Below are 12,500 nucleotides of genomic sequence, written 5' to 3'. Positions count from 1 at the left end.
GAGGGCACAGTGTATGGATGTGAATGCAAGGAGTTACAGGTGGTCTGAGTCCCGCAGCAAAGTGTGCCGGATGTGTGACATGGGAGAGGATGAGACGGTGGAACATGTGGTGCTGGAGTGTGTGCAGTATGCCAGAGACAGGAATGAGATGATGCAAGTGATACTGACTGAGTTAGGGCATGATAGGAATGAAAGAGTGGAGAAGACAGGAAAGGAGTGGATGGTGTTGCTGGGACTGGGTAGAGAGACGAATGAAAGGATGATTGAGGCGGTGAAAGAGTTTCTGGAGAAAATGTGGCGTGCCAGATTGTAGGAACAGTTACTGTAGATGATGCTGTTTGTTATTTTTTTTTTTTTCCCCCTTCTACAGGAGTTGCCGATCCAAAGGCCTGGCTTAAGAGTGATCCCGAGCTACCTGTACCATCAAGATCAAGATCGAGCGTCCATATCAGATGGTGAGTCTGCTTACAAAATTGCATTGCGGGGATTGATAAAGACAGCCATAATTATCCATCATCATCGGCGACACCATGGCTCTTGAGAAGGTAACATGGTTACCATTCTACACTCACATCATCTGGCTATCATCACACACGAGAATGGCGGCGGTGGGGAGATGTAAATAGGGAAAATAGGCGTATATGTGAGGACGGGTGGCGGGGATCTTATGGCGGAAAATCGAGGGATGATCGAGGGTGATGCCCCACCATTATTAATTACTCCTTTAATTAGCGATGTACAACACACACACCTGCCCGCCAGTAAGAAGCAGGTGTGGGCGGCCATCTTGAGCCCTGAGGGACGAGGGGACAAGGGGAAATAAGGAAGTATGGCTCAAAATGCTTCCTTATTTTATTGTATTTTCGATTTTTTTTTATGTATGGAAGTGTGTGTGTGTGTGTGTGTGTGTGTGTGTGTGTGTGTGTGCGTGCGTGCGTGCGTGCGTGCGCTTGAGGGAAGGGAGGGCGGGAGTGGGGGAGTTCTTGTGTTCGTTAAGGATAAACAAAAAAAATATGGTTTTAACGTAAATATTTTCCTTATTTTTTTCTTCATTTCCTTGTGTTTGTTGTTTGTTTTGTTTGTTTGTTTTGTTGGTTCGTTATGTGTGTGTGTGTGTGTGTGTGTGTCAATATATCGTTTTTATTTTTTTTCATTTTTTCTTGTCTTAACTGAATATTTGTTTGTTTGTTTGTTTGTTTGTTTGTTTGTCTGTATATGCATGTATGTTTGTCCTCTTCCTTCCTCTTCCTCCTTTTTCTTTCATCTAGACTTCCTCTTCTCTCTTCCCATCTCTTCCTCCTCCTAGCCCAACCAAGCCTAATTCTCTCTCTCTCTCTCTCTCTCTCTCAGACAGACAGACCCTGATGACAGCGTGGTGAGCGAGGAGTGGGAGTCAACCAGCGGGGGGGGGAGCATGATGCCTACTTTGAACCAGTGGTGACCTTGCTGGAGGTCTTCGTGTTAGTGATGATGACCAGGAGGAGGAAATGATAACACTGAGTTTCGAGATCAGGTCAGGTTAATAATGGTGTTTTTTTTTATTATTATTATTTTTGTGAGTTTTTTTTATTGGTTTATTATTTTATTGAGAAATGTTGGTAGTTTTGCTGTTTCTTATTGTTAGGTGAGGTCAGGTCAGGTCAAGTTCTGATGGTAATTTTGCTGTTTTATCATTGTTAGGTCAGGTCAGGTTTTCTTATTGCAGGTAAATAATAATAATAATAATAATAATAATAATAATTATTATTATTATTATTATTATTATTATTATTATTATTATTATTATTATTATTATTTTATTTTATTTTATTTTTTTTATTTATTTTTTTTTTCTCTCAATCTATGTTTTCTTTCTTACTTTCCTCCTCCTCCTCCTCCTCCTCCTCTCCTTGTTCTTCACATAACCTCTCTTCATTTTATTAACCTAACCTAACATGCAGGCAGTGCCAGCCTAACATAACCTCCCCCACACCTGCAGGCAGTACAAGCTGTTTCATTATCACACCTCTGAGTCGCCCCCACAGTGGAAGGAACGGGGCATGGAGGCCATTAAGATTCTGAGGAACGAGCAGAAGAAGGCTGTAAGTGGTTGGGTTAGGTTTATGTGTGTGTGTGTGTGTGTGTGTGTGTGTGTGTGTGTGTGTGTGTGTGTGTGTGTGTGTGTTGACTGGGCTGCCTCATGTGGGATTACCAGCCTGATATGGTGACAGACAGACAAGCAGACAGATAGACAGATAGATTATTATCACTATATTATTACCAGTCATTAATTCAAATAGATAGATTATTATTATTGTTATTATTATTTTATCACCAGCCATTAATTCTCTCCTTATTTTTCAGGTGGAGTTTGTTCAGCGGCAGAATTAATGCCAGTGGCTGAGTTCAGATCCTCCAAGACACACACACACACAGCAGCCCCTCCACCTCCCCACAGCCCTCCACTGTATGAAATATACCTACCTATTTCCATCTGTTATCCCCATCCATAAACTTGTCTAATCTTCTCTTAAAGCTCTCTAGTGTAATCTTCTCTTAAAGCTCTCTAGTGTCCTAGCACTAACTACATGATTACTGAGTCCGTTCCACTCATCTACCACTCTATTTGGGAACAAATTTTTTCCTATCCTTCCTAAACCTAAATTTTTCAAGCTTGTACCCGTTATTTCTTGTTCTCCCCTGGTTGCTGATCCTAAGAATTTTGCCTACATCCCCCTTGTTATAACCCTTATACCACTCAAAGACTTCTATCAGGTCCCCTCTTAACCTACATATCTCCAAAGAATGTAAATTTAACAGCTTCAACCTCGCCTCATAAGGAATACTCCTCATCCCCTGTATCCTTTTAGTCATTCTCCTCTGTACTGATTCTAATAGACCTATATCTTTCCTGTAATGTGGGGACCAGAACTGCACAGCGTAGTCTAGATGAGGTCTGACCAGCACCAAGTATAACTTTGATATTACTTCCGGCCTTCTACTTTTAACACTCCTAAAAATCACACACACCACAGGAGCCTCACAAACAGTCTCACAGCCTTCACAACCAGCCCCACACTCCACCACAGACACACCAGACCCACAGCCCTTCACCTCACCCACTTCCCAGCCCCCCACAGCCCCCCAGCCACCACAAATGAAGTCAAAGGAAGGGACTGTGGCTTCACCCAGCCAGCCAGGACAGCCTACAGAGAGGGGGTAGTCCCAGTCAAGTCACAAAATATAGGCTTGGTTCTTCCTACAGTTTGAAGTCAATGATTGGACAGGTTCTCTTTGTTTACTTGTTATTGTTTCTCTCTTCTTCTCTCTCTCTCTCTCCTCTCTCTCTCTCTCTCTCTCTCTCTCTCTCTCTCTCTCTCTCTCTCTCTCTCTCTCTCTCTCTCTCTCTCTCTCTCTCTCTCTCTCTCTCTCTCTCTCTCTCTCTCTCTCTCTCTCTCTCTCTCTCTCTCTCTCTCTCTCTCTCTCTCTCTCTGCCCTTCACTATTGTTTGGTAATAACTGCAGTAACAGCAGTAGTCATAGTTATTATTGTATGTCTTTTTAGCACTCAAGAACAGTGTAGCAGTAGTAGTAGTAGTAGTAGTAGTAGTTGGCAGGAATTAAGTACAGTATTAAATATATTCTGATCCTGATTTGTGTTCCAGGCCAGACAGCTTAGTGGCAGAGCTGCAGGTGGCCCTCGTCAGCTTCCTTGTGGCACAGGTGTAGGACGGCTGGGAGCAGTGGAGGTGCCTGATGGGGCAGCTGTACCGGGCAGAGGGGCTGCTGCTGCTGGGGAGAGCCACACTTGTATGCTAAGCTTCTCTCAGTCCTTCTCTAACAGGTTAATGAGGTTGTTGTTGTCGTCGTTGTTGATGTATTTTTTATGTTTTTCTCTATATAAAATTGCTCTCTCTCTCTCTCTCTCTCTCTCTCTCTCTCTCTCTCTCTCTCTCTCTCTCTCTCTCTCTCTCTCTCTCTCTCTCTCTCTCTCTCTCTCTCTCTCTCTCTCTCTCTCTCTCTCTCTCTCTCTCTCTCTCAAGTTAGCTTAGTGGTAGTGGTAGTAATAACAGTAGGAGTAGTAGCATTAGTAGTAGTAGGAACACCACACACTTAACACTCCCAACTCTCCCTTCCAGACCCTAGTAGTAGCAGCAGTAGTAGTAGTATTAACACTAACCACTCATTATTTCTCTACTGGTGATCTTCTCTGGCTTTCCTTACTGAGTCTTGGTCATCCTCTTTTAGAGATTTTGGTGAAACTTTTGCTGTTGCCTTGGACATATCAAAAGCTTTTGATAGAGTCTGGCACAAAGCTTTGATTTCCAAACTACCCTCCTACGGCTTCTATCCTTCTCTCTGTAACTTCATCTCAAGTTTCCTTTCTGACCATTCTATTGATGCTGTGGTAGACGGTCACTATTCTTCTCCTAAATCTATTAACAGTGGTGTTCCTCAGGGTTCTGTCCTGTCACCCACTTTTCCTATTATTCATCAGTGACTTTCTAAAACCAAACTTGTTGTCCTATCCACTCCTATACTGATGATACCACCCCGCACTTATCCATGTCTTTTCATAGACATCCAACCCTTCAGGAAGTAAACAGTTCACGCAGGGAAGCCACAGAACACCTCACTTCTGATCTCTCAAAAATTTCTGACTGGGGCAGACCAAACTAGTTATTGTTTGCTGTCTAAAAAAATCAATTCTTCCATCTATCAACTCGACACAACCTTCCAGACAACTATCCCCTCTTCTTCAATGACACTCAGCTGTCCCCCTCTTCTACACTGCCACACTCCCCTGCCTGTTTTCCCTTGGTACAAGCTTCTCATGTGATGGCTCACCCATAATTTTCCTCACATAATGAGTTTTGGCAAGCTTAACAGTGAAGAAAAGTGTTGTGATGGTATTTGTTCAAGAAGGGATCAGTAATTGTGAGACAGGAAGGAAGATGGCAAATTCAGAAGCAGCCGTCACCCGGGTGGTGGACGGAGGCCGCTCACCCCCAGTCATCCTGCAGCTCACAGGTCTCTTCTGACCAGGAGAAAGATGGCGTGGCAATTAAGTGTTCACCGTGCATGTGTTCCATCAACTTATTATTCCTGTATCTGTCTTCCTTTTTTGCCCTTAGCCTTTCTCTCAGGAGTGGCAGCTGTGCCCAGCACTAGTGTAGCCCTGGCCAACTGTGTCACGGCTGTCTTTGATCTCCCTGTCTTCCTTCCAGCCCCACAGTTACTGACCTTGACTCAAACACCATCACGGCACTCTCTTCCCTGTTAAACTTGCCGGGATCCATTGTAATGTAAGGGGTATTGAATGTGAGCGATGAAACGAGAAGGTAGTGGCAAGGGGGAAAAAAGTACAGGGGAGCGCAGGAGAGACACCTCTCTCCACTGTGCCTGACAAGTCTCTCAGTGATTGAAAGACTGAGCATAACATCTTCAGGGCACGTGAGTTGCCATGTATGACAATTTGGCACTTTTTCCATGTCTTCTTATTTGAGTAGACATATCATATCTTGTCATAATGAAAAGTCTAGTTTATCCTGTATGTGGAGACCTTCAAGTTACTATACAGCCCACTGCTTTAAGAGTTAAATGTACATGTCAATGTTTTCTGTCGTGCCTTCTTTGCTGTGTAATGTTGTGGTGAAACGGTTAAATTCTGGACAGAGTTGTGAGTCATGCAGCAGGAGTATAGATGTGTGTCTTCCCCACAGGTGGTAACACGGAGAGGAAGTGGAAGAAACCTTGGGACGCTCCCATAACTCAGGAGCAAGAAGTAAACCTTACTGGAAACCTTGTGACTGACAGGTGGCGGTGACTGCAGGAACCAATTCAGGTGAACACTGTGTTTTGTTGCTACACTTGAGAATCCTCTATCCTAAATTTAAAAATCTAAGTTTTTAATTGTCATGTCTTGTCATGTTTTTGTCCCACCAAAAAATTGATTACTAGAGTTTGATTTACTGCCATGGGAGGTATCAGAAATTGGCAAGTTGTCATTAAAAAAAACTGGGGAAATCTAAAATATGCACCACTTTCATTCACTCCCAACAATTTTGGATAAGGAATCCTCAACTGTATGTAATCAGAGTATTGTTGAGTCATGGTGTGTGTATGAATCCTTATGTATGTATGTGCAGGATAAGAGGGAGGTGGTTAATAAGATTAGTAAATGCATGGAGGAGAGGCATGCTCTTACCAAGATTAGAAGAGCAGTAAGTGTGAAAATAGTGGTACAGGATTGCAAGAGAGGCAGTGTGTGGGCTGGGTAAGTGCACATGTGGTGCTTTTTGTTAAGAGTGACCGGGATGGATGAGTGTTACCGGTGTGGTGTGTTGTGGAGAGTTACTGAAGAGGGTTAGAAGGAATGGTCTGCAGTGATCAGTGTGAAATAAGAGGAGAGGATGCGTTGCTTGAGTTTTTCTTGCGAGATGTGCACGTGAAAGGTGTTTAGTGAAAAATAAGGTTTTTTGGGGAATTTATGGATATAGAAAGATAAATAGATATGAATTGTGGGGTGTTTCAGGATTGTTTGGGCCAGGTGATGGGCTGTTCAAGGGAGTGAAAAGATTGTGAAAAGTAAAATGCCTGCATTTGATTTATAGAATTAGTGTGTATGTGTGATATAAGTTCATGTCTTAGTAACTTTCCATCTTCCCCAAGTTGCATTACTCTTTTGCAGATGTCTGTCTTGTGTTGGCGAACGTCCTGTCTGCAGTCAGGCCAGTAGTGCCATGTCGCAGGGCGTGACATCAGGTGAAGAACCAAATGGAGAGTGTCTGCAGCCAGTACTGGGTGTGCTGATGCTGTACACAAGTGTCGAGCCAGGTGCCACAGCACATGACTCCACCAGTGTAGTGTCTCTAGTCCAGGATGCACTGCTGTGTACGACTTGTATGTCTTTATAAATTTGTGACTATTCTTATTATATTTGTGAAATAAGACTTGTATGTCTTTGCTAATAAATAAATATGTGACTATTCTTATTATATATGTGAAATAAATATATAGTTAGCTAACAGTGTGGTATAATAGTGTAAAAATAAATTTGATAATTCATGCATGCCCCAAAGGTAAAAAAAAAAAAAAAAACAGGATTGTGCTCTCTAAACTTTTAAGATACTACTTGCACATAGAAGCCCCGTCCCAGCGACTCCAGTGTCGGCTGGGATGGGGCTTCTATGTGCAAATGGTATCTTAAACTTAGTTTAGTAGCCAATCCTGGCTTTTTTTTTTTTTTTTTTTTTTTTTTTTTTTGCCTTGAGGGCATGACTCCCAGAAAGACTATTTGCCAAAGATATTATTGACATGGCATAAATAACTATCATTGTTCAAGATGATATACTGAATGTTTATTGTTTTAATGTGAATGTTAAGTGAATAAATGCACAACAATAATATAAACATGGCACTTTTTTTCCTTATTACTGAAGTGCTGGAATGTACAAAACTTATCCCAAGCCTGAATGAAGGTGGTGGTGGTGGTTGTTGAGTACAGAAGAGAGGGACTTGCTACATTCTTCCTTCCCAGACTGGAGTGGACTGGAGAACTCTTGCAGCAGGGCCTGGGAGCTACAACACTTGCCAATTCTTGTGTCCTTGCATCAACTTGAGTGAGGAGCAACCTCTTCTTTGTGAAACTGCCTGCAGCTCTCGTGCCTCCACAAGTGTTGAAGGTTGCCTGTCGGTCCCACCATGACTTGAAGGGAATTTTACGTGTTCTTCCTGCTTGAAATTCTTGACACACTCTTCTTACTGCAACTTGACTCTTCCCTGATTGCTTTGTCCCAACGATACTTAATACCTCTTGTGGGTCTTGAAGGTGGTGACGCTCTGCCTCTTTTCCTGGTGAAGCTCGACTCCCTGATTGCAATGGAGTACATTGGGCCTGGCGTGACAACACTGTTTAATAACCAGGTGCTGGTAGAGATTCCTGTGGGCTGTTCATGGGATGATGAAGTGGAAGCTGCACACTTCACACCTACAAGGAAAACAGACCATTAGTTCCTAGATACATGAAGCTTGTTGTATGTGTTGTGATTCCTTGTAATGTGTTTGATAACTGATTCCCTACAAAACTAAGACTACACAAAATATATGATGGGAAAATGGAGGAAGCATGACAAGCACTGCATGGTATGGAACTGTGCTGATATTTAATATGAAATATGGCTAAATTCCATACTGTCATATTCAAGAAACAAAAATTGAAAGAAAGGAAAGCACCGGGTAGAGAAAATCTGAAAAGTATGGCAGTATAACGTTTGAAGCTGAGAAATGCGCGTTTGATAAATACGTCCCTATTATAATTTAAAGGCAAAAATTTGAAGGATGATGCAGAATAGAAGAAAACACCAGATAGAAGAAATTTGCATGGCATCACAGATATTTCAATGGCATGACAGTTAATACACAAGTTTGAAAGATGAACCTGATTAAATATTTCTGTATCTCTGTGCTCATGAAGAACACAAATAAAAAACTTACAATTTGAAAAGAAGAGTCATTTTAAACTTTGATCCGTACCTTTTAAGTTTATTAATTTTATTCATAGTCAGTTTATGGTTCCAGAGAAACAACAATTTCAAATCTAGCCTATCTTTTTGAAACCCACTGTATAATGAACACGTCATTATAAGGGAAAGAATTTTGTAGCCAAATACATGAGGAAATATTATATAAGAAAATATTTATCAGATGAATAACAAATTAGGAAAAGAACTATCTGAAATAGGCCAACTTTCAGGTGAACTGGATAAAAAAAAAATAAATAAATAAAATAAATAAATAAATAAGTAGTTTAATAGAACAAAGCAGTATTAGAAAAGTCTAATGCAAATTTAGAATGGAAATGTGTGTGTGTGTGTGTGTGTGTGTGTGTTTGAGAAGGGGTTATGTCTTTTTGAGTGCATGACCATTGTTTTGGCTGCCTGACTAGGTTTTTGAGTGTCACCAGATTTTTGAGTGCATCACCAGTTTTTTTAGTGCATCACCAATTTTTTTGAATGCATCACCAGTATTTTTGAGTTCATCACCAGTATTCTGAGTGCCACCAGTTTTCTTGTGCCACCAGTTTTTTTTTTTTTTTTTTGAGTGTCATCAGTATTTTCTGCATGAGAGTGCGTGGGTGTGCATACAGCGTTATTAAAGGTAGGTAAGTAGGTAGGTGTGTGTGTGTGTGTGTGTGTGTGTGTGATAATGAATAAAGGAAAATAATGACCAATCGTAGTTAACAAGCCAACCGCTACTCAGCACAGCGAATAAGCAGAGGGACCACAAAATAGCAGCCACGGACACACCAATCCAACATGATTTTACGTGCTTATATAATATAATCTCAAATTCACTTCCTTAATTATCACCTCAGTAAGCTTAATCAGACGTCAATCACCTGGACAAACAAGCAACCAACTTACCATCTGGTCAGCATACTTCTCTCACCTGACAAGTTAAATCACTTTACCTGCAGTCTAATCACCCTTGCAGCTTATTCCCCCGCAAAATGCTAAACTTCTATAACTTCCCATCTGATCAGCATATTCATCTCTCCCCTGATAAGCTTAACTACTTAAGTGTTGTAATCACCATCTTTTCAACCTAATCACACCTACCAACCTCACCTGGTCAACCTATATCAGCTCAAGCTAATCACATTACCTAACGTGGCTTACCTAATCCCCATACCTGGACAAAACTAACCCAATCACACCTATCCATTCTAATCCTCACGTATTCAACCTAATCATTCGCAATCTCAAGGGTTACACATTAATTCCATGCACTGAGTAATAATCTAATATTCTTATCATTACCATACTCTTACCTTCACTCCTTCACCGCCTCCTTCAGCCTTCCGCCACGAGACCACCGCACTTCGACCTTTCTCCCTCGTTGCGAGTCGTGAAAAGAGCCGAGCGGGGACACCAGGCTGGAGGAATACGAGACAATGATCCCTATTCTGAAACACTTCTGCGCCGCACCTCCACTAAACTGATAAGACTAAATGAAGTTGCACAGGTTTTCAAGGATGTTTTAATGGTTCTAGTGACATTAACACGATTTCTATATTATTAACAGGAGAAACGCAATTGAAAACCCGGCTAATCATCTCTGTGGCATTTGAAAAAAAAAATATGGTGAGAGAACAAATGAAGCGTTTCAGAATATGTTGCTATATAAGTTCTTTTTCTATCACTGGTATTAATTTGTGTGCGTTCGTATGTTTGCTGGCTTGTGTAAGTAAAGTTATTTTATTAAAAATATCGATGTTTTTTAAGTTTGTAATTAACGAGTGTTTGAATGATTGTAGGTCTCTCTCTCTCTCTCTCTCTCTCTCTCTCTCTCTCTCTGACTAAAATATTATACGTATGTAAGATGAACTCCCAAAATATAAGAGTACGATAAGTAAAGTGATTCGGAATTAAAAGAAGTTTCTAACAGGTTATGAATGAGTTCCAGAACAGTGAACGAGACGACACATTGTTTCCTTAATGGATCAAAAGAAGAAGAAAAAAAAAAAAAAACATTATTAAGAAACGTCATATGATCTTAGGAAACTTATTATACTGATCGACTAATGATAATAATAACAGTGAAGGAAGGAAAATAGGAGGAGAAGGAGGAGGAGGAGGAGGAGGAGGAGGAAGGAGGAGGAGGAGGAGGAGGAAGTGTAGGTTATAATAATATAGTAGGAAAAACGAGACAGTAAATAGTCATAGGAAGTGAAGGTGGTAGTAGTAGTAGTAGTAGCGGTGGTAGTGGTGGTGATTATGGTGGTGGTGGTGATGGTGGTGGTGGTGGTGGTGGTTGTATTAGTAGTAGTAGTAATAGTAGTAGTAGTAGTAGTAGTAGGAGGAGGAGGAGGAAAGGAAAATGAGTCTGGTTTTAATACTTGCGGTACTTCTCCTCTTTCTTCTCTTCCTGAAATCCACAAACTTTAGACATAAAAATGGCGGCAAGACACTTGGATTTGCTTCCCCCCCCCCCCCTCTCTCTCTCTCTCTCTCTCTCTCTCTCTCTCTCTCTCTCTCTCTCTCTCTCTCTCTCTCTCTCTCTCTCTCTCTCTCTCTCTCGTTATATATATATATATATATATATATATATATATATATATATATATACTATAAGGAATATCGGTCCTTCCGTCTGAACAAATGAAGAAAAAAAATGAAGATACTGACGAGAAAGAAATAATTGACAGAATAATGGAGGGTGAATGAAATGTTAACATAAACACAGTTTCGTTCAGGAAATCAGTGAACGCCTTAGGACCAAAATTCGCCGCACTTCCTGTCTGCGGCCGACGCGTCAAGACGAGCATGACTGGATGGCTGCCTCGCTATTTTTGGCGCTAAGTGGATGATGCGTCGGTGTGAGCCACTCTCCCCTCTCCCTCCCCGCCCCCTGGTCGTGGTATTCTGGGCTGGTCCGCGGAGGGCGCGGGGCCATCCAGGTTTCCATTAAGGGGAGGCATTAACACGGTGCCCAAATTAGCCTCGCTATTCTGTGGAGGAGAAAATAAGCGGCATCGAGTCTTTATTAACATTATTTTTCACGAGATTTGGAGTGCAAATAAAATTAAGCTTGTATTTTAAGTTTTGCCCGAGTTTTGCGTTGTGTCTGGGGAAGATGATACCACACCACGCTGTCCCTCCACCCCGCGCCGCGTGTCACGCAGCGCGGCTCGCCACCCAGCACGACGCTCTTGTGTGCACGTACTGGAGAACTGTACTCTCACCCAACATCTAAGGAATAACTATAGATACGAAACAATGGAAGATGTATTTACAAAATGTACAACTAGCGAGATGTGTAATGTAATTTTCGATGTACTTAAAGTATATAAATAAGGAAATTTAAATGAATGCGAATAAGTTGTATGATATCTGGTAATGTCTATTTTTGGGTAGAGAAAAATTTTTTTTTATTTTGTATTTTGGGAGTTCTTTTGCTGCATTGCAAGAATATTTATTTAATGATTTAGAATATTGTGGACTACAATTATTAATGGACTACTGCTGTGGATATTTTTTTGTATTTTAGTTTTTGTTTTAGTTTTGTTTGCTGTAATATGATTGTGTAGTCAATAAATCTATCTATCTATCTATCTATCTATCTGTGCTGCGGGGAAGTGCCTCAGGGTATCAAACATATTAAAAAAGAGATGCCATTGTTTTCCTCCATCACCCTGTACCCTCCTTTTGTTTTCCGCGTTGAATACCTGCATGTGTTGCACCAAAAAATACCTCATAGAAAAAAAAAGTCTTGCCTGGAAAATCACTGCGCTGGTTCGTGACTCGCTGTATTTCTGAGCGAGAGTGTGAGTCACTCGGCGTTCTCACGCGACGAACAGCGGCCGACTTCCTGTCTACGGCCGACGCGTCAAGACGAGCATGACTGTTTGGCTGCCTCGTTATTTTTGGCGCTAAGTGGATGATGCATCAGTATGAGCCACTCTCCCCTCTCCCTCTCCCCTCTCCCTTCGTAAATACCTGATTATTAAGGCGGAGGAGG

The 12,500-nt window shown here is 41.5% G+C and overlaps 1 protein-coding gene and 1 long non-coding RNA gene across 15 annotated transcripts in view; one reads left to right on the top strand and one right to left on the bottom strand.

The window, feature by feature from the left end:
* Positions 1-2,445, top strand: part of LOC135115225 (uncharacterized) — a 4,333-nt gene extending 1,888 nt beyond the window's left edge. Inside the window, exons 2-5 of one of the 2 annotated variants that reach the window (XR_010275908.1) lie at positions 371-455; positions 1,351-1,513; positions 1,979-2,081; positions 2,344-2,445. This is a non-coding gene — a long non-coding RNA (uncharacterized LOC135115225). Of the gene's footprint in view, positions 1-370; positions 546-1,350; positions 1,514-1,978; positions 2,082-2,343 lie in introns of both variants that reach the window. The other variant, XR_010275907.1, reaches the window with a different exon arrangement.
* A 4,869-nt stretch (positions 2,446-7,314) lies between these two features.
* Positions 7,315-12,500, bottom strand: part of LOC135115223 (protein lin-54 homolog) — a 58,805-nt gene continuing 53,619 nt past the window's right edge. For all 13 annotated transcript variants that reach the window (XR_010275894.1, XR_010275897.1, XR_010275900.1 and 10 more), the window contains 2 exons: positions 9,811-9,915; positions 7,315-7,968 (listed from right to left, as the gene is read on the bottom strand). The gene's annotated coding sequence lies outside the window, so the exon portion shown is untranslated. The remainder of the gene's footprint in view (positions 7,969-9,810; positions 9,916-12,500) is intronic.

The sequence above is a fragment of the Scylla paramamosain genome, chromosome 29 (assembly GCF_035594125.1).
Source record: "Scylla paramamosain isolate STU-SP2022 chromosome 29, ASM3559412v1, whole genome shotgun sequence".
Taxonomy (NCBI): domain Eukaryota; kingdom Metazoa; phylum Arthropoda; class Malacostraca; order Decapoda; family Portunidae; genus Scylla; species Scylla paramamosain.
The sequence above is the reverse complement of the archived record's forward strand: the minus strand, read 5'-3'. Positions and strand labels throughout refer to the sequence as shown.